Source organism: Sebastes umbrosus, chromosome 4 (genome assembly GCF_015220745.1).
Source record: "Sebastes umbrosus isolate fSebUmb1 chromosome 4, fSebUmb1.pri, whole genome shotgun sequence".
Lineage (NCBI taxonomy): Eukaryota > Metazoa > Chordata > Actinopteri > Perciformes > Sebastidae > Sebastes > Sebastes umbrosus.
The window spans coordinates 23,140,630-23,163,885 of NC_051272.1; the positions used below are offsets into that span (position 1 = coordinate 23,140,630).

Below are 23,256 nucleotides of genomic sequence, written 5' to 3' on the forward strand. Positions count from 1 at the left end.
TGCAGTTTCCACTTAAAAGCATTTAAATGTTGTACTTCTGGCCCTGTGTCTCTACTTTTCCTGGTTCTTGCTAAAGGTGGTAACTCAGCCGAACAAACAGGCCAAACAAACAGGCAGTTGAGTCGAGTACGAGAGGGTCGTACTGTAAAGGACAGAGGGTGTCGTATCATGTGCAGTTCGTAAAGCCCCCGAGGGGAATTTGTGATTTGTGATTTTGGGCTATACAAATAAAATTGACTTGACTGGCTGAAACACAGTGTTGCTTATAACTGAAAGAACATTCCAGAGGAGGCCAGTACAGATGTATAGTAATGCTCTGCCACATTGCTAATTGATTTACCTCCTATTGAGAGGGAGAACTTTACAAGGTTCACATTGGACAAATATAAAAGACACGCACGCCTCCAAAAATACCAGCTTCATATCCGTAAATATTTTCCAGAGCCCTCTCATTTTAGTCACTCTTTGATGTTTCAATATTTTCACCTGTTTGACATGCCATCCATTCATACATACACTTTATACAAAACTACACATTTTAAAAAGTGCCTTAATGCCACTACTGGTTTAAAGTCACATCGTTTTGTTTATATATTTCAAGAAGAACTTTTCAGGTTTATCTTAGGTGGATTCGATTTAATGCCCGTCTTGTATAATGCTTCTCAATCCATACAAAGTATAGCGATTAAAGTATACCTTAAAGAACAGTTTTAAATGTATTGTGGAGCAACACACACACATCACATTAGCTATCTTGGGGCATAAATATTCACATCAGGTGTCAGACATGACATCAGAGAGACACAAATGGACAGCCAACTTGTTACCCAGCACCATCCAAGGGCTGCATTTGAATTCCAAACAATTGCTCGTTCTGTTTTTTCCTCTTTGCCTTGTCGATCTTTCACCGATGGAGGAGATCATCCCGCGGGGAACAGACGACATTTGGCTTTAATTGTGTATGATTGGCAGACTGAGTGCTGATTTCATCTTCTGTCTGTCTGGATTTGGGTTTCAGTAAACAGGTGCCCATACAAAGTAACTTTGAAGAAGCTTACATCCAAAAAGGGTGAAATAAATAGCCTGACCTGACCCAATATTGACTTGAACACTGACATTTTAGAATTTTGCAAGTGGTAAATTACAATTAATGGATTCATATTGGAGAGTCACGCAAGTAGATTGGCAATCCACAACACAGATTTAATCATGCATTCATGTTTTAAAGAGGACCTATTATGCTTATTTGCAGGTGCATACTTGTATTTTGGGTTTCTACTCGAACATGTTTACATTCTGTAATATTAAAAAAAATGCTTTACTTTTCTCTTACCGGCTGTGCTGCAGCACCTCTTTTCACCCTCTGTCTGAAACGCTCTGTTTGAGCTCTTGCCCCGCCTTCCCGAAAAGCCCAGTCTGCTCTGATTGGTAAACTGGCCCACTCTGTTGTAATTGGTCAACCAAAACAAACTCTTCGGACTCTGCTCTAACTAGCATTGTTTGAGGGCGTGCCAAACTAACAGCTAGGCAGGTATTATGCAAATGTTTTACTTGGTGACATCACAATGTTACGGAAGAAAAGGCAGGACTTCAATCAAAACATTTCAGGCAGTTCAGGAGCAATGTTCCTGTGGTGGAGTGTAACTCCCTTTGGCGTGGACTTTGGGGTTTGTAACTTTGCAGACCTTTTACATGCACGAAAAAACAATATAACACACTAAAGGAAAGGGGAAAGGCATAATAGGTCCTCTTTAAAAGAAGCTAGACTTTCTGCTTCAATTTTATTTCAACTCCTAAAATAAATAAGTATTCCTTTGGGTGTCTGTTTTGGCTTACTTGTACTTTTTCATGACTGAGCTGTAATCAGTTGCCCACAGTAAATGACCAATATCAAAGTTAACGATACAAATATTTACTCTAATCACTGTCTAATGAATCATTTGAAAATCATAAACTGTAGCTCCCTTGAGGCATTTTCAGTTGGTTCATTTATTACAATATTTACCCTTGCGCTGCTTTTGATGCAAAACTTGATAGTATTGTGTCTTTCAAAGGGGATTTTCTAAGAGGAAGAAAGTCAAAGAACCCCAAAATTAAACGTAATGGAGGCCTGACATAGTTAATTTAAGCTGCTGTAACGGAAACAATTACCTTTTTCCATTGCATTAGGGTTTGTCATCACAACAAATGTCCCATGATAAGTGGAAAAGTGAAGGTCCTGTTCTAATGTGCACATTGTGATAATCTGCATTCAAGCTCTTTGAGTCACAGGAGGGGAGGATGATTAATAATGACTTCAAGGATGAGGGCACAAGGAACTGGGAAGTGAAGGGAAAAGTAAAGGGAATGTTGTTACATTTCATCACTTCTTCTCAGAGAGACCAAAAGTAATTTCAGCTCCCGAATAGGCTGCGCTCAGATCTATGAATGCAATAAGATCGACTGAGGTGAGCAATAATTTGGGAAAGATGACGGAGATTTGGATAAATTAAATTAGACTCAATAGTGATAATTGCAATGCTGTAGACCAGATTTTATAGCCCCTAAAACTGTTAAATAATGCGAACACATCGGAAAAGAGCACCATGAGCCTTAAATTTGAATCAAAATTATGCCCTATGGTTTTTGTCTGCAGCTTCCATGTGTGCACCACTGACTTTAAATATGTGAATTTACAATACACAATTTACAAAAGAAGGGAGACATCTAATTGGCTACAGATAATTCTCTGTTGAAAAAAAATGCATTTGTAGATCGGGCGATGTCAGGGGAGTCTCAAAAAAAACACACACCAATGTAGTGAAGTTCACACATGACAGTCAGTTTGTAAATACAGGTTCAACCATTTGTATATAAATGTAACATCTAAATGTGTTTTTGAAGAGAATTGTAAATACTTTTAAGTACACATATTTGTGGATTTCTATTATGTTTACTTAAAACAAGAAATATTTGTGTGTTCATCAGACATGTATTTGTGAACCTTATTTTTTTATATGTGGATTTGTTTTTACATATATATGCAACAGTAACTTTTTTTGTGTACATTGAAAAAAGAGTAATTTATTTAAAAGTCACAAAATATATTTGTGAATCCTTCTGTGTGCATTCATTAATGTTGAGACTGATCTGACTCCATACATTTTAAGCTTCACAAATGTAGGATCTGTTGCATACTGCAGCTGTTGTATCAGATTGCATTACACTGTCAGAGGTTCATGATAATTATTAACATTTAATGATGATTAAGAAACACACACGTGTCATTGCCAATCACTGCTTTATGCAAATACAGTTAAAAATTCAATATTTTGATGTGTTATTTGCAAATAACTTCTCCATCTACATAGACACATAACAAAAGGAATTTCACTGGTATATTGACAGACACAAGGCACCATCACAAGACCAAATATTACAAAAATATATAATTGTACCCGTTTTTAGGTAGGGATTTTTTTTCCTTAAAAAAAAGCAGGATTCTGATTGACAAAGAAGATCTATGGCGTAGCAGACAAAAACCCTACAATTTAATTTCAGCTGAATTTTTAAAAAGTTAATGCTTTAGTATGTCTGTTATGAAATCACTATTGATCTGTACCAAGAGGAAGAGTCAATCACACACAATAAGGATGTACACACACTGCACATTGCTTTTACCTACTGAGTTTATCTTAATTAACAGACAGCCCAGACTACTATAAATACAGGGCTACATAAGCTTAAAATAAGAAAAAGAAATGAACCAGCATGACTCATACGTGATTGGTGTGTTCAAATACATGTTTCCGCATGATCAGTACAACAACTCACTATATGTTTTCACCCTGTAATAATGCAGATTATTAATGCCACATGAATTAGAGCATAGAAAAACAAAAGCTATAGTTGGCTGTACCCAACACAGTGGCAATGTAGCATATTACCTTTAAAGGTCCCTTGTCAATTCCTCCTCAATCAGATCTCAATATCATTGTTGAACTTAAACCTCTGCTTATATTACTGTAGGTCTCACAACAACATTAAAAAATCTCTCAAATGTGATCCGTTCCCCTCCAACATGTCACTCCAATAGTGTGTATGTAAATCAAACCCAGTTCATGGGAACTTTGACGTAAAATTAAAAGTGAGAAAGACAGCCTATAGTGGGTGGGAGGGGAGGTGGATGGGTCCAACAAACACAGGACTTTCAACAGTTGAAGTTACATTAGTGACGCTAGTGGCAAGTTTTTTAGTGACATTTGTGACATGTTTTTCGTACTTCTGTTACGTTGTTTCCGTACATAACTACTTAGTTTATGTACTTATTCAACCAGGAGACTTGAGTTCAAGACTGGTGTTTGTGTCCCAAAGTGCTGTTGAGTTGAAGTTCTGTTAGTGACTTTTGTGGTGTGTTTTTTAGTGACATGTTTTCCGTACTTCTGGTACGTTGTTTCTGTACGTATTTTACTTTGTTTACATACTTATTTTAAGTCAAAGCATGATGTTTTTCCTGGTGGTTTTGTTGCCAAAATCTAGGTAAATGGTTTTGTTGCCTAAACCTAACTGCGGCCATTTACATAGTTTTGTTGCATGTCGGACAAATGACACGCAAAAAGGCTAAAATGTGTTCTCATGACACATGGAATATCCTTGTAATGTCATGCTATGTATACCCCTTCCCATGAGATCCGGCTGTTTCAAAATATACTGGGATAAATACATACACTGCATTGGACTATGGGCATAATCATGCTAACATAGAAAAGTGAGAATGTGTATGGGCTTTACTGTATATGTCTAATCAACAACAATAAGGGACTAACAAATCAAATACATTCTTATGCTGTGCCGCCGGTTTTGCTTCCTTTTTTTTCCACGTTTGGTAGTGAATCTGTAAACTGTGATTGAAACCTGTAATCATGTGCAGATATGCAGTTCCAGGAGAGATAAGTACCCCTGTGAGGCTACAGCTACCATAGTAATTTGAGCAAACAAGCAATTTGAGCAAAGATGTTGGTAACTTAACAGTGTGAAACTGCTTAGATTGCGGATGACAATCTCTGCTGTGTCGTTTTCGTCGTTTCATAAAACAATATGCAAAAATCAAGAATCGTAATGTGAAAATGCATATTTCCTTCATGAAATGCATTATTTTAAAGGGCCTTTTCTTGCTCGGAATTGATTTTTTGATATTAGTCAACGGATAGAAGAGCTCGGATCACACACATATTAGGTGGATTTAAAACAATTTAAAACCCTGCTGGTGCTACTGAGAAAATTAAGCTGGATAACCAATGTGTGAATTTTAATCCATATCCTACGGGAAAAGAATATTTCAGACAGTGACTGATGACATTAGAGATTAGTACATTCCCCACACTGAGGTGTCTATTGCGGTAGGGCTGCCTATCTAACATTGGAGATACTGAGGATATTCCATTCAGTAAATCTAATATCAGAACAATACCTCATTTGCTGATTTAGAAATACAATTAACCTTGGACACAAGAAACTTAAATACATCCTAAATGTCCCCGGCACAAATCCAGCCCAGACCATAACTCTGCAGAGATCTGTAGCATTATAATACCAAATCTTGTCTGGGATTTACAGCTCATACTAAGAGGAGTTTCAGAGTTAGCTTAAGTAGTTGGGGTTGGGGATATGTCAGCCCAATAAACCTTGAATTCTATTACAGCAGTGTAAAAGGGGGAAAGAGTATGTTTTCATTTGCATCTATGCTCAACAAATACACCCTGTGGTATTAAAAACTGGTCACAGACATGCAATGGAAAGAGGTGTACATGAAGAATACATCATGAGGCAATTTCGTCCTGCATGTATTAGTGTAGGTGAAGAAGATTGGAGTGAATCACTTGGAGGATGAGTACATCTCTGATATAGCTCTTCTGCCAGCTCCTTAAAATGCAAACATTTCTGCAATGAGGAACTAATAGAAAGCTACAGTATGAGCCCGGCTGACAAATACAAGGCCCGCAGTCACCTATAGACAAATCTTGATAAACTGTCGTTCTTGTTCAACATCAGCACTCCATTATTCATTTGTTTAACCACAACGAGGATCACCATTTCATCCTACCATAAGCTAGGAAGCGGCTTTCATAATTGCTCTTTTTAATGGGAAAAAGAGATGGGTGTTCTTCCTGCCTTAGCCGTGCCTTCTAAACACCTGGGCCCTGCTGAGAACAGCCGAGCCTTTGATCTGGGCTCCAGAGAGCCTTTCTTATCCAACAGAATTATGGATTAGCATCAAAATGAACAGGGGAAGCCATTCGGATGGCTAAGTATGTTACACATGGAGAGGGTAACGAGGAGAGAGATGAACAAACAGAAAACCTATTGAAACAATTGTTTAACTGTTACAGAATCGCAATAATAGGTGACAACTAAGATAAGACAAGTTATACGTTTACATCTAAGTGGTGGGTCACAATGGGGAGACAAGCCTTTTCTTACACTGCTTTATCCTCAGTCACGGAGACAGCAGAAACAAACACAAGCTATCCCACTAGACTATCATCCTTAACAGAAAATTGCACTGCTGCATATGGATTACCCCCTGTAGCTGACTTTTAAAGCCAGGGTGACAGTACTGGTATCTTATGAAACTAAACAACCTAAGGAATCCATTGGTATCAACCATGTCAAGCTTTCTTATTGTGAAAGGGGCTAAATACTTTAATGCTCCAAATGTTTTGAGGGAAAAACTGTCGTGGCCATTTTCAAAGGGGTCCCTTGACCTCAGACCTTAAGATATATGAATAAAAATGGGTTCTATGGGTATCCACGAGTCTCCCCTTTACAGACATGCCCACTTTATGCTAGTAAATGCTAAACCATGCAGTTTTTTTGCATGCAGTATACATGTGTTATTTTTGCCTATTCTGAAATGGTGTATTAAATATTCTGCATATTGGGGTCCCTAAACAGTCTTGGTATTACATAAATTGTGTATCACTGTAAAGCTGAAACTCTTGTGGATCCAATGAGCCCAATGATGTTAGTGCCCATAGCAGCCATTTTATATAATGGGACCATTTTTTGAAACTTGACCTCACTGTATCAAACAATCTGCGGTGACCTCTAGGATAATCACAGCCTCATGAAACTTAACAGTCACAAACTATAGACCTAGGGCATTCAGAGGATGGATGGCTTTCCTAGGTAGACTGACAATAAGGTGTTCGCCATCCAATCGCCAAAAAATACTATTCTTAGTAAAAATGGTTACATTTAGCACCAAATTTGTGTAGCAAATGGTATCAACCCAAAAATTGCTCCAACAACTTATGATACAAAATAGAGCAATTTTATCATAATGTTATAAGCCCTTATAAACTTTTACAATTTATTTGAATTAATTAATTATCTTTTTCTAATTTATGATTTATGACTAGAACAACCTGACACAGTGATGAGCTGCATCTCAAATTAATCTCCAGGTAAACCATTTCTATGTGACATACCGTTGACCTGCATCTCCCCCTAAAGATCCCCTGTCTCCCCCTAAAAAAGACAAAAACAAGTCTATGTGGGTTAATTAGATTCAAATAAGCCTTTAAGGTTGTGTCTCAGAAAATAAGGTCCATATCTTTACCTGGGTCACTTTAAAATATTAATCCTTTGGGCTAACCTCTGAAAAGTCAACTATAATTACCCAATTCAGACACTGAAATCAGCCTTGATGTATTTATCATATGACCTACATTAGGCAACAGTAAGGGCCATGAGCACATTTATTTTAGTTTTTTTTTTTGTAAATAAATTACATAAAGTAAAATTCTCTTATAAAACAGAATGATTTCCCCAAATCCCAGGCAAACAGGAGGCAATCCTCTCAAAACAGACATCACATAAGCCCTGAGCAAGACCCTTGAAGTGCAGCAGGGGTCCCAGAAAAGCAATTTCTCCCTTGACATCACCAACATCACTAACACTGTCTGCACACTGCTCTCATATGCACATAACACTCTTGAAATTCTAAGAAATGGCATCACATGTGAGGAAATACTCCCATATTAGTCTACGTAAAACCAACAAATTGCACTTCACTTCCAGTTATTTGTTTATGGCATTTTAGCAGAATTGTGAGATGACAACATTAGGACAAATATACTGGAGGAAAAAAAATGCTGAATAAAATAAGTTCATAAATTACTGTTTGACATTAATGTCTCTCTCATTGTGCAAAACCTTGTAGCCTACATGAAAGGATAAGGATGTAGAAGAAGCTTTTCATGCTCAGATAAGAACCAATCAGACCTCAATCAGATCCCCCCAAGGCCTGGGTGATCTAATGCTGACATGGGAGAGTAAATCACACCTAAGATAGAGCAGCAGTATATTTATGCAGGTTTTTGAACGCTGCAGTCTTTAGACAATGGGACTAACATCAGACTGGATTTCTGTATCATGAATAACCATGGGATTTCTCACGAAACGGTTGAGCCATTGGTATTAAAATTGGGCACAACACTGCTTCTCAAGCTTTGCTCCCATTATAGAGATAAATGCATTACTTAACAAAGACGACATAGATCGGTGCAGACGCTGTGTTTGGCCTGGCTGTTTAAAAGAAAGGAAATATAAAAAATATTTGGAGCCAAAGTATTCAAATCAAAGTGCAAATTGAATCAGGTAGAAATGACAAATTTAGAGGAGCGGTGATAGTGATGGATATAAACACCTGATTCCTATGTTGCACTGTAATATTAAAGACCATTAAAGCAATGTTGTTTATTTGTTACATAAAGTAAAATGCATGGCATCTTAGAAACATACTTTAAAATCAATCCTCAAAAGTTTCCAAGGCAAACGAAAGTGCTCAATAAGTCCTTGAATATAAGGATGTTTATGTTTACACTTAAAGTAATATAGTGACTATAAGCAATATACTCTTGAAAAATAAAAACCCTTTATATTTCATACACAGGAGTACGCAACTGCTTGTGGTATAAACCTATTAAAACCTTTCATAATAAAAGAGGATCTCACCTCTTCATTTGTATCCTACTTTCAAGAAACTGCAATATACAGTACAGAAAGCCTGCAATCCCTCTCAATACCTTCATTGCTTTTCAGCCAAACGCTGCAGAAGATATTCACTTAACCTGTCATTCACAGGGCTTATGTGTAACCCTTCATATAGAACTGGGATTTGTTTTGTAGCCTATTTATTCCAGGTGGCTATTTACACAGAGGAACATCTTGAAGCCTTTTAGAGGAAAGTATGAAAACTACTCAAGTTGGAGGTATCGTGTTAATAAAAGCTATAATAAAAGCTATAATAAAATCCTCAATATAGAGTAGGTCCGTAGTCAATACCAGTTTCTAAAGAAAAAAGAAAACAACCCAAACTTTGTGTTCTTGCGAAGTCTTGCAACTCCATTGGAGGTTGGCTTGAAAAAGAAGAAAAAAGTTAAGTATATATAATAATAACATATTTTAATATGTCTCGCCATTTCAAAGGACCACAGCTTTTTTTTCACTTTGTTTTCTCAAGTCATAATTGTAATCAATTCATTTAAAAATAAACTGTAATTATTGGAGAAAAGAACATGGTGAGCTGGTGGAAAAAAAAAAGGCTAAAATTGTTGTTATTGGTCTTCTTCATTGAGTTTTTCCAATAAACACATTTCAAATATTTTCTTAGGGGGAACTGTAATTGTGTGTAATGCATACCTGGCAACATGTAGGTTTCAAAATACAGGAGGTTTTTTTTCAGCTGTAAATAAACAAGTAAATAGCCAGATTTATTTCTTATTTTTCTTTATGTTATGACAAAACAATCAGTTTATCACAGTGTTAAATTTATAATAACAATTTATGAACATAATATTAATAGGCCTAAGTATTGGCACCGCTAACAGTGGTCCATATATATAAAATGTATATATATATATATATATATAATGGACTTTGACTCCTAAACTATACTGGTAACCCTCACAAACAGTTGCACCTCACGGCCCACCAGATCACTCTGTCAGACACGCTGCAGAGTGGCACTGGTACTCCCTTGGTAATGGCCATGTCACTGTTGTTGTTTGTTCTATATAGCTCGGACGTGAGATTTAACTCTGAATGCTGGCAACTTCAGACGTTCTCAGAAAAGTTCTTTATTGCCTTTTGTGGCACAAACACAGCAGTGAGGGGAATGAGTGGAAGGGGCTCGAGAGGACGAATCCGCAGCTCAATATTAGGGAGGTAAAAGATCTTTCAAACAAACAAAGCTGCTAGTCAGCGGTGGAATGTAACTAAGTTAATTTACTCAAGTACTAATTACAAATTTAAGCTACTTATACTTTACTTGAGTATTTGCATTGTATGCTACTTACTTATATATATACTTCAACTCCACTACATCTAAGAGGGAAATATGGTAGTTTTTACTCCACTATATTTATCTGACAGCTTTACTTACTTTTCCTTCCTTCCTTCCTGTCCAGTGAAAACCATGTAGCTTCACATGTTGATTTTGAATGTTTGTGATAAACTCAAGGATGAAGTGTTCCTTTATGTGTTGACAAAATGCTCCAACTTCCTAAGCTAAATAAACTATTTAAATACACTCTTGGATCAGCTGGAAAATGCGTCATCACAAAGCTGAAAACAGGGCTGTTTGTTTGAGCTCATGAAAAGTCGACTTTTTAGAGATCTCACAGGACAGCGACTAAAACTACCCAACAGTATACGGAGTTCAAATTAGCACCACCTTTAACATCTAGAGCAATAAAATAAAAAAATACCCCTTAATGAAGCAGTAGCATTAAAGCAGTAGTAGGTAGAAATTGAGCAAATGTGATTAAAAAAAGTTATTTTTATAAAACGGTCACTATATCCTGATAATGGTACACGAGACAGGTAATCTAAAAAAAAAAAAATCATGTGCCTCTGTGTCCTCCGGTGCTCCTAATGGCATCTGCAAGATTTCACAGACCGGCAATCACTCGCAAACTCCGATCAAATGGTCAAACTAGGCAACGCTGATCAAATATGAATCAATATTCTGTTACTGTAATGCCTATTTTTTGCCTCAAATGTTTTCAGAAACGTCTTGTAGTGTACTGTTAAGCTGTAAAATAAGACATTTTGTTCCGGCTGGTGGGCGGTGCTTGGTATTTCTTCAACTGATCTCAGCATGGCTGCTGTGTCACAAACTTTCTCATTTTACAGTGGCTGCTGGCAGTCACCGACACCTATCACCATCCAGAGAGAGGACGTGGAGATAGTGCAGCAGGGTAGGAGGCTCATGTCCTTCAGCATCTCTAACACACTTCTCTACTTGTTCAATCAGTCTGTTGTGGCAGGTGCACCGCTCTTTGTGATGGTGTGGGGAGGTGGCAGGAACAAAAAAAACAATGAAAGAACAGACTACAGAGGCAGCTCTGTGAATCTGATGTAGAACTGAAGCGCCTTCAGCCTTTGAATTCATAACCTCCCTCCACATCACGGAGTGCTTTAGATAACGGCTGAACTGGGTTTTTCATATGGTGCCTTAATCTGGATTGCTTGAGAAATTAGTCAATGCATTTGTGCATTTTTGTGGTAGTTATCCGCATGCTGTATATAGAATAGATAATGTATGTTCGGTGGAGCAAACATACACAAAGACCCTAACACAAAACAAGAACAAACAAATAAAAAGACAAGTTTAATCCAATGTAATAATAGAATGACCCGAGAGACAGTCTCATCCCAACTCCCCGCAGAATGTCCTCTTTGTTGTACATGTTTGGGAGTGCTGTTCCCAGTGTTTTATGTGCTTCAAACATTCTTGCACAACACTGAAGAAAAAAAAAAACAGTCAAAATGAATTGATATGAGCAATAGAGAAAGATGGAGACCAATAGCAGGTTAAAGCTCTCTGGGTCTGGTACTGTTTCAACGCACAGTGTGCTCACTTTGGTTTATACGCATTAATGGGAGTGTGTTTGTTGGAGAAAGAGTTCTACATTGATTGATGCTACTGGGGACTTAGTGGTGCAGGAAAAAGGATAGCATATTTTGCTACTATTAATGCCTTTCCTGCTACAAAACAAAGATGATGTTCTTATGTACATTATGGATGGAATTGGAGGAAAATATACATTTCACAGTGAAAATGAATTCAAGGACAATTGTAAATACTCTATATTGCCTTGCAAACTAGATAAGAAATTATAAATTCTGTCTCATTGGTATGTATAGGATATATGTTAGGGAGAGTCAAAAATAGCCTTATATTTTGACTTTTTGAAAGTAAAATCACTGCATGTGAGAATGTGTCAGAGCCCCTTTGTTAAAGATCATCTAAATATCATCTGTGAACACGAACAACAGTATCACACAACTAGAAAACAGAACACTGTAAACTGAACCTGTGAATTAATTGGAACAGTTTATTGAGACAAAATGTGGCATTTTTCCCAACTAACATGCGGAGTAGCTCTGTAGAGCAGCTGCACAGTCTTGAATGCAATACAAGTTTAGTTCTCAGTTGTCTGGTGAAGGTGACTGCTGGATGATAATAACTTTGGATTGTTCGTGTTAGTCATCGTCTGGTGGTCTCTGGGGGGTTGCTGATATTCATAAATGCTTCACAAAAGTTTAAGCCATAGACCACTTTACAAGATGTACTTTTCCCTTTGCTGTGCAACACGCACACCTACTGCCGCACATAGATTAAATGTAATTATTCTCCTTTGTTAAAAATGTACTGCCCTGACTGCCACATAAACGTCAGCACACAAGTGAAAACTATGGCTTAGTGTTACTTTAATGTTTAACGTGTGTTTGTGAAGCTCAATATTAATCAGTCATGGTATAAAACCCAAATATGTCAACTTTGTGATCTTAATTTCTAGGAGTTTCCCTCCAGCTATGCAAAGCTAATTAGCTCTGTGACACCAACAATCAATACTCAAGGGGTGAATCTTGGGAGTGACTCACAACCTGTAAAAATATATTAAATAATAAAATAAATAAAAATGTGTTTACTGGTATTCTATTAAAAATGGGAGCACATTAAACTTGATTGTAGAGTTCAATTTAACGTAATGCATGTATCATGCCTTAGATTGAGGTTCCTCCAAGGAAAAACCCAGACTGCCAATGTCAAAAACATTACCATATTTGTCTCCTTGTTTATCATAATTTGTATATGTCCAACAGCACCTTAAAGGCAACATCGCATTAATGTGCTAAAGGGACTCTGTGGAGTTTGTTGGAGACGCGTCGTCCATCTATATATACAGTACAGTGTACTTACTCACCAAAATGGACTATGTGTATCCCTGAGCTTTAAAAACACATGTTGAATGTGTTTTCTTCCTCATATAACATTTCCAAAGCCAATGTTTAAGCGTTTTAAATCCAGCATCATTTACATCCATTTCTTACTAGCTAACGATCTTCTTCTTCACTGCCTTTGCTGGCGTATGGCTGCATATCTTGGCCACCTGTGGATCAGTAGAATGGTGTGAAACCATTGGCAGGACTGTGTATCATGTCACCCACATGCTTGCATGTGCGCCCTCGTGTGCAGTTCACAGGATGAACAAAATGAAGACCCACTCATAGAATAACAGCTCCATATAGCGCTACTACGGTAGAGGTCAAAACACTCCCTTTGAGTTAATTTGTTCATCATTCTAGATTTTCTTACAAGAAATTGGCTTCAGGAGATGTGATGAACTTATGACCCTGGACACAAATACTATATGGGATCAGCCTGCAACAGAACTGTACACTACATGGGCCCCCATACAAATCCAGTCCTGTCCCTGGCCTCGTCCGCTCTTTTGGCTTTTTCTCCCTTCAGGAAACCTGCAGTGACTCCAATAGAGGTGAAGCAACAATTAACCAATCTCTGCCCATTCACTGCCTCAGCTGCTAAGTGCAACCGACTGAAAGGACGTTAACAAAAGGTAAAAAAAGACACTTTAGACGGTGGCCTCTTGGAGGAAAGCACAGCCGTTTATATGGTTTGTTCTTTTTGCCAGGAGGCAGAGAGAGATGTGCAGTGGGAATATGAGCTCTGACTCCACAGCCAAGAGAACCAGCGAAGCGACCGAACTCAATTGAGATTGGCTCAAGAAATGCCAAACCCAGCATACATGTGGTACAAAGAGGGTCTCCTTTATGGCACGTTTCAACCAAGCAATCTAGTTCAGTTCAGTTATTTTTGCACTCCATTAGCAAAAGTTGGATTGGATGGTACCAACAGAACCACTCCATTTTTGGTACCACCTCGGTCAAGGCTCCCAGTAAGCTGAGACTATACTAGAAGGTGGAGTTAAAACAGTGTAGATCACTGATTGGTCAGAAGCGTGACACGGGGTATCCTGCACAAATTCACGATTTTTAAATAGCTGCCATCATAAGCGACCACAATTTCTAATTCACTCGACCCAGATTTTAAAAAATGGCAGCTCGCATAGCTAGACCATACACTACGCCGTACACTACGCCGTACACTACGACGTACACAACGACGTACACAACGCTGGACACTACGCCGTACACTACGCCGTACACTACGCCGTACACTAGGCCGTACACTAGGCCGTACACTGCGCCGTACATACGTGCCATACATTGGCGAAGTGCAGATATTTCTCTGTTTAGTTGCCGTTGAAATGATTCAGCGAGATTCTCGTTGAAGATGATGTCACAGCAGTTTAATGTGCCGCGGTGATCAGCTGAGAATCCCACCAACACTGAGGGAGTACTATTCATTGTGGAAATACAGCTAGAGAAAAGGACCTGGTACCAAATGTAAGTTGAGTCGAGTCGAGCAGAGCCGTACCATGCAGTGGAAAAAGCTAAAAAAAAAATAGCTACCACCACCTGAAGGTGTCAAGGTTCAACTTTTTTTTAAGTAGATGTAAATGTGGGTGTTCTTTTTTTGTTGGGTCTTTTCTTACGGATGAAAAAAACAAACAAAAGCCTAACAAAATCATGTGAAAAGCTGTTTTGTAAGTTGAGTGTCAAGTGTTCACATGTCCTTTTGCGTTTTAGAGTGGGTTTATTTATAACACCTTCTTTGAAAATTACTTCTTGGGCTTTTACAGAGTGACATCTGATTGATGCTTAATTTGAAAATTGGTTGAGATGAGAGAGGTGGGAAAAACAGCACATAAAAGAATAAGAAGGGAGAATAAATTATAGTGCCAAAGTGTTAAATTTTGGCATTTATTAAAATATAAATTAAATGCTTCACAAAACTGGAGAATGTTTTATTTGTATTTTTGCAGTCACAATGTAAAACCTCAAATTGTGAGCGTAGACTGTACTATATTATGCAGAGAGCAATGTCAGTGCAGGAATATTTCTGGGTTTGGTTGACTGAAATAACACAGACACTGGTAACATGCTGTGTGTAGAATGCTTCTCACGTCTGCCCTAAATTCAGGTCTGTAAAAAGGATAGGGCATTGAGGAACAACAAAAAAGACGTTAATAATAACAAATGTTAAAGGTGTGCCATTATTTTGCTATTGTTGTATTAAGATAACCTTAAAGATCCTGTTTAGCCCAGATAATAGAGCTCTTACAAGTAGCATTTCAATAAAGCTTTCAAAAGCTTTCGCTTCAGATATTTATCTGTATAAAATACCATCAAGACATTGATATATTATATTTGAGTAAAATAAAGATAACATCTTAGTCAGTACTGCTCTTATTACGCTCTTCATTTAAACAGCCCTCAGAGCTGCAGTGCGGCCTACGCTATGGGATCAATGCCAGGACCAATTCATCTATCTTCTAATTATTACCTTAAGATGTTCTGTGTGCAGCATCATACCAGTATCCAATCAAATCCAATTAACACTGGTGGCCCCCTCCAGAAAACTGCATTGTGGAGGGATTACACAGCTATTTGTGCCAGTCTGATTAATGGCCGCAGTAATTAATGCTGAAGGGGTCTGTCCGAGTGCCTCAGTGTAGAGGAGCATACAGCAATGAGCCAGCTGCAGCGAACAGAGCTAACACTCACACACACATGCACACACACTAAACACCTGGATGGATCCTCTCATGTGCGCATATGTTGCACACAATATGAGGCTTTTTTGGGAAGTTTTGTGCCTCTGATATATATTGATAATTAAAGCACTTCATGCAAAAGTCTCTTCCATATGCGCTGACTTTGTAGATATACATAAAAAAAACCTACAAAAATAAAAGTTGGATCCACAAATCAAACAGCTGTAATGAAAAACCATCACTGATTCTCATTTTCTTGTTCTTTAACAAAAAAGACCTCACTTTTTCTCCACCTTTCATCTAAACTAGGCATTTGAGTGCTCAATTTACTCAACACACACTCATACAGCATGCGCACAGTCAGAGAGACAGAGACAAGAGTGGAGGCGGAGGCACACTGAGTGAAAGAGTCTAACAGATGTGGAATGACAGTTGCAGAACTGAGCTAAATTGAGTTAGAGAACCCTCCTCCGTTCGAATCAGCAGCATGTTATATGACTTCCTGTTTCATAAGATGCTTAACATGTGCATATCATTAACAAAACAGTGCACAGTGTGTGTCACACACACACATATCTCATCCAAAAGGTAACTCTAGAAACATGTTAGCAAACATAGATTGAAGCTGAAGTTGCTTTTAAAAACAAATTTATATTTCTGTAGTGTTTTACATAATTAGGCCAAGTTGCTTATTATAACAAAAATGACCCTACTTTAAAAAAAAAAAAACAACGACGCACTAACGCAAATTTCTTTAACGTATTAACGCAACTTGCAATTTGTAGGTTGTAGCGAGCTCAGTTTTAAAGCTGGAGTGGCATCATATGAAACTATAAAACCTAAGGAATCCATTGGAACCAACCATGTCATACTAGCTTGTCACAAAGGAGGTTAAATAACGCTGGGTTCTATGGGTACCTACGAGTCTCCTCTTTACAGACATGCCCACTTTATGATAATCATTTGCAGTTTGGGGCAAGTCATAGTCAAGTCAGCGCACTGACACACTGGCAGCTGTTTTTGGCTGTTGGGCTTGAGTTTGCCATGTTATGATGTCGGCATATTTTTTTATGCTATGCGCAGTACCTGTGAGGGTTTCTGGACTATATATATATATATATATATATATATATCTATTGTATATATAATCAAAAAATAAAATACAAAATCTGAAGACATTACAACTACAGCTAGTATCATTAATTGATACCCTTAAATGTAATTATATTGTCGCTTTTACTGTCACAACTATACAATTCAGGAAACAGGAAAATCCGCAACAGACACTCCACGGGAGACTTGTCAAGCAGACATGCTGTAATGTATAATTGAAGTATACCAATCCAAATAATTCATACAGCAATCTACTTGCAGCATCCGCTTCCAGAGATAACAATCTCCAGCATCTTCAGCACAGAATTATCACAGGTGGTTGGAAGGCCTTAAACCTAATCTCCAGGATGTGACATGCAAATTTGAAGGCTCTTCCTTTGCTTCACTCGGTGTGCATCTATCAGTCTATTTCAACATCAAATGTTCGTTATCGCGCAATGTTATCTCATATTTCAAAGTCTGTGTGTTGATATGGCATGACTCCAGCCTGATAAGAGCACAAACACCTGCTTGCTCTGCAGGCGTGCTGCTTGGAGAGCCCTTTATATTGGCTTTGGATTGCTTTGCTGAAATATGAGGTTTAATCTCTCTGTTTTTCACCTGCCTTTCCAAATCCTCTCCACGTCTTTTTTTCTCGTACTGATGCGTAGTAATTTTCCATAAATTGTAGCACAAAGGACTGTGAAAAGCCTTGCGAACACTTTGTGAAAATTGCTTTGACTTCACGGAAGTTTTTCATGTGTCCTTTTGTCCTTTCATTTTTCTATTTCTTATGCATCTTTTTGAGTCTTTGAATGAATGTTTGTGTGCGCGCGAGTGTGCTCGTCCACGGCCGACTTCTGAAATGGTACAAACTGCTATCACCACGTTCTGTTTCGCTCTGTAGGTTAACCACCACAACAGAGAAATTCACAATTCATGAGTGGCAAATACTCAGTATCTCAGTATTCTCTGAAGGCCATTTGAAGGGGAGGTGAAATGACTCATGAATGATGAATACAAAACTGTTCCCAAAATAATATGTTAATCAATGCTGTAGATGTCTGTTGAACTGATGGAAAATGTAATACATGCAATGCTTCTGTAGTATTTTGTAATTGCACTCTTTAAATAAGGAATGGACGTACTGGCAAATGTTAGCAATTTTGTGGCCATACATGAGAAAAGTAATGCGGGATGAGTTTAGGGGCTGTATCAGACATGACTTATCAAATCATACCCTTTAATTATTCAACACTAAATAATCTAAATCAACTTAAAAAGGGCACAAAATACAGTTTTGAAGCTGCAGGCGCAGTGCACACAACGGGTGCATTTGGTAACAGGGTGGAATAAAGAAAAAATATATTATCAATCTCTGTAGGAGGGTGTGTTAGGGGTTGGTAACAATAATTACATTTCACATTCCTGCATATATCAGTCAAGAGAAGGTTTATAGTATTTCAGACATATTTACAACCAGTCACCAAAATACCGAACCAAAGCAGGTGAGCAAAAAAAACATACTGCGCCTCCTCAGGAAAGTCTCGCTGTCAGCAGCAAAAAGCTGAAGAGTGGGTGTAATGCAAAAATAGAACCTAGTATAAAAAAACTGCTTCTGCCCTGCTCTACAGTATTTGAGTTGAAATAATTAATTCAATAATTAAATTGTTTTAGTACTCCTTAAAGGTACAGTTTGTCACATTTTGGGGGATCTATTGGCAGAAATGGAATACAATATTAATAAGTATGTTTTCTTTAGTGTTTAATAACCTGGAGCTACGAATCGTTGTGTTTTCGTTATCTTAGAATGAGCTGTTTATATCTATAGGGAGCGGGTCCACTTCATGGTGCCGGCCGCCATGTTTCTACAGTAGCCCAGAAAGGACAAACCAAACACTGGCTCTAGATAGAGATCTAGATTTCCGCGTCAGCCACTGTAGTTCTCCCACACGCTTGGCAGAAGTTGCAGTTGGTTGCAATCTGCAACCTCACCACTAAATGCCGCCAGATGCTACACACTGCTCCTTTAACACTGCAGTGTACTTAGGTTGACTTTACTGACTGAGGAAATGGATCATTAAGCACAATTGCGTATATCAATGAATGTGATGTCATAAAAATAGATCCACTGCACTTAATAGAAGAGAAAAGAGTGATGCCTCTGACAGTAGAGACACATTCTGGATGGATCAACTCACTGTTCAAAACGCCAGATGTTGTGGTTGTCATTGATAGTCCCAAATCAGTTTTCATCTGATCCTTCCAAATCACGGACCTACAAAAATACAGAAAAAATAAAAGTCCTATAACAAATGCATATAAAGATACACTGGTAAGTCATTGTAAAATACCAATTAGTTATATCCAATATTCCTTAGGTTATAATGGCCCAACATGTATGGGATGAGTGATCTATTGATGTAAGATACAGTAACTGTTTTAAATGGATTTAAATGTAATTTAAAAACCCATAGAGAAGGGGTAATACTTGATAGAGAAATCTGAATAAAATGACAACATTTGATAGAAATCATATTATAATGTAGATATGTAAATCAGATATGTAAATCCTCTCCACATTAGAGGGCTATGCGTTATAGCTGTAGGCTATGCAATAATTAAATGGTGAGCTGTTCCCTGTGTGACTGGATGAGGTTTACATCTAAACGTAGCTTTAATATGTATCATCACACATTCATGTCTGGATCATTTAAAGAGCTGACGTGTCACAACACAACAGAAACTTCTTACGGCCAAATTGGTTCAGTACAATTGAAATGTGATGGACATTAGGCACTCTGTGGCCACATTAAGCTTGGATGCAATCAAGGCAGTGATAGTTTTGTTGTTGGTCTGGCTGGAAATTGGCAGTAATAAGGATGTTTAAAGACATGCAGTGGAAACTATTGACGTCCCAGGCCTTTGAGACCAGCCAATATTTTTTTTTTCACTCGATTACCATCTCCAGTTGCGAATCTGCAATAATTATTAAGGCTGTCTAGTCTTTATAGGCACTGTGGAATACAAATGAACTGGATCCTGCAGCGATAGTCATCGTGTGGCGACCAGCTCTGTGCAAGGACGGTTAGAGTAACTCAAACTTCCTCAAATGTCAAGTAACCCTGCATTAAAATCACCATGTATGTGCATGCAGTGCATCGCAGTAGCTCTAACATTTTCCGAAGGACATCTCCACCCACACATACTGTATTCATGCACTGAAAAACATAAACACACACACACACAAACATAGTGTGTTTGAAAATATGTTCTTGCTAGTGCATGCGTAGGCTTAATGATGAGATAGCACAAGGCAGAGAGCGAATCTGCTCGGTTTGACATGTTTTATTATTCCTGCGTTATGCAACCATTGCTAAATGTCATGTAAATGCTTCAATGAATTTCAATTTAGCATCAAGCCACTAAGCCCCAATTTGTACTTTGAGTTGATAAAGTGAAATTGAGGGATGAGGAAAAAAGTGTCTCGGAAGAGACTGCATGCATGGTACACCTCCCTGAGAGTAGTGTTATCCAACCATGAATGCAGAATGTCACTGCATGGCGGTAAGGGAAAAAAGTCATTTGTCAGCTGTATCAAGAGTAATTGTGAGTGATTAATGTAGAAACAGCAGTATTGTGATTAGCCTTGCTGAACAAGTAGCCTGCAAGATAGGAAGTGTCCACGTCTGTGGTGATTAAACATTAAAACAGTCACAGTAGTACAGGAAACTGAATCTGCATCGGTTAGTGCTGGAGCTGACGATCCAATAGTCCATCATAATTTCATATGATGAAATCCAAGTTGACAATTGAGCCCATTTTAAGCTAATTACTTGACTCCACTTAACCAAAGACATAGACACATGTTGAGTGGAAGCATGCCACAAAGTGAATTCTTATGAGACCCAGTTTTCACTAAGTAACCACAGAGTATTGCATTAGACAGTAAGGACATTAGGTTTATTGGAATATCGACTGAATCAAGTTAAGCTGTATAGTATATCTGCTGTACCCATATATGTATCTATACGTACTGCCTTAAGAAAGGATTAAAACAAAAAAAATATACGTTGACCTGTAGGGTAGTGGTCCAAAATGAGTACTATGTAACATATAACATCCTGGATCTGATTCTGGCCAGGGACATTTATTGCATAAAGACTGCAAAAGCAAACTGTTTTAGTCAAAATCACATGCAAACCACTATCAAGACGAAGAATCAAGCTATGTTCACACTATGAGCAACAAAAGCAACACAACGGCCAGCATGGCCAGTAACATTGTTTGCGAGTCGCCATTGAAGTGTTGCTCGTGTCCTGAGTCCCGACAAATATCTGTAAAACACTCAAATGTCCCGGTTAAAATAGCAATATAATACTTAAATAGGCGTTTATCATGTTTCACTCGTTAATTCATTTGTGCGCGCGAGATAAGTACAGAGAGCCAGCACAGCGCACCGCTGCAGTTTCTATAGAGAGTGATGTTGTGCGCTGTCCAGCCACAATTACACACGGACACAACAGATCCGCTGGTTGCATTTTGTGCAATTTTGAACCACAGAACCCTCCGTGCTTATGTGAACATCTAACCTGTTGTTTTGATTAATACTACACAGTTCCTTCAGCGCATCAACGGGCAACAGGGGGTAGAAAGTAATGAATGTGATAAGCCATGATTCTCACAGCGTCTAAAGCACACCCCTATAATAATGCCTTCTTTCTGATCCCACTCCGTCCTCAAATGCGCCACAGGTGCGCCAAGTTAGCCATCCTGATGAAAACGCCTATGGTGCGTGCATATTAACGCGTGGACGCGCGTGCATGAACGTGCAGTACACTTAAGTGTCCCAATTTGGGGATTTGAAAATATGGTCACCCCTATAATGGCGCTACATGAAAAGTGAAGGTGTTTGTATCAAAAGTCATGCCAATCCATCCAATAGTTATTGAGATATTTCAGTCTGGACCAAAGTGGTGTACCAACTGACTGACCGATGGAGTGGCATTGCCCTCCCTAGAGTCACACTGCTAGCATATACTAACATGTGGCAATGCCAGCATAAGTCAAAATTGAGGACTATATAGTAGGAAATGATTAATTACTAGAGAACATACTGTACATGGATAAGCTGCATTAATGAATCATTTATTATTTATGAATATCTTTAAATTGACACACTGACCACTTTCTTCATGATTCGTTCCTGATTAACTCTGACCCTGTCAATATCTACTAGTTAGGGTTAATCAAACTAGACCTCAGTAACACATGAAACTATAATTGCATGTTGCATGAATCACCAATAAAATACAACAAGATCAAATATTTTTGTAAGTTTAGTAAGCAATGTCTGAGTTGTTTCAAAAGGGGTTATTTTTGAATTGGTTATGTCAGCAGGAGTAACAGTAAGCATGCTCTTGCTTTTTGGAGATGGCGATTTGGTGCGATACTCGACCCTGCTCCCCAATAGAGCAGACTTCAAAATCAATTTGACAGATGAAGAATGAAATTAAGCAGCACTCATTCTGAAAGGTTTTTGGTAAGTTAGATTCCACATGAAGCTCCCCAACACTATTTCTCAAGGAAATATATTTTTGTCGTACGCATTTACATAAAAAAGTCCCATTCATCAGCAGGTTAAGAAAAGGTCAGAAGTATGAGTGCTTGCGTTTAACTCGTGTCACTGTCTTTCATTAGAGCCGGCAAGCCTTGCCATAAAAGCAGTGCCAGCTGGCCCCTCTCTGCTCACCTGGCTGTTCATTTTACTGTCATTTCATCCCAGATACTAAATGAGCACAATGAGATGAATTTCAGTAACAGCAATTAGGGGAACAATTACACAATAAGAGGATGAAATATTTGGCATGGCTAAATGTAAGTGGATAATGATATGAAACTTGTAAGCACACAACAGAAAAAAGATTGACTTGCCTCACAGTGCTAGTTATTTGGAAATTATAGGTAGATTTAAGAGTTGCCGTCCTTTTTATACTTGAAATAAAATGATAAACAGTATATATTGTACAACAGCATTGTAATTAGCCATACATCAGACCGGCACATACGGGTACTTTGCAAAAAGTCAAGGCCACGCCCCCTTTTGGGGGATAGAAAACCGAAGATCCCATATACATTTATATCAATGCAATTTGACATGTGTTTGGATTGTAATTTTGATAAATTTGTATGT

General features: G+C 38.2%; 1 protein-coding gene across 1 annotated transcript in view; it reads right to left on the reverse strand.

The window, feature by feature from the left end:
• Positions 1-23,256, reverse strand: part of lrrc4ca (leucine rich repeat containing 4C, genome duplicate a) — a 188,727-nt gene that overhangs the window by 105,853 nt on the left and 59,618 nt on the right. Inside the window, exon 2 of the mRNA XM_037767592.1 lies at positions 19,265-19,341. The gene's annotated coding sequence lies outside the window, so the exon portion shown is untranslated. The remainder of the gene's footprint in view (positions 1-19,264; positions 19,342-23,256) is intronic.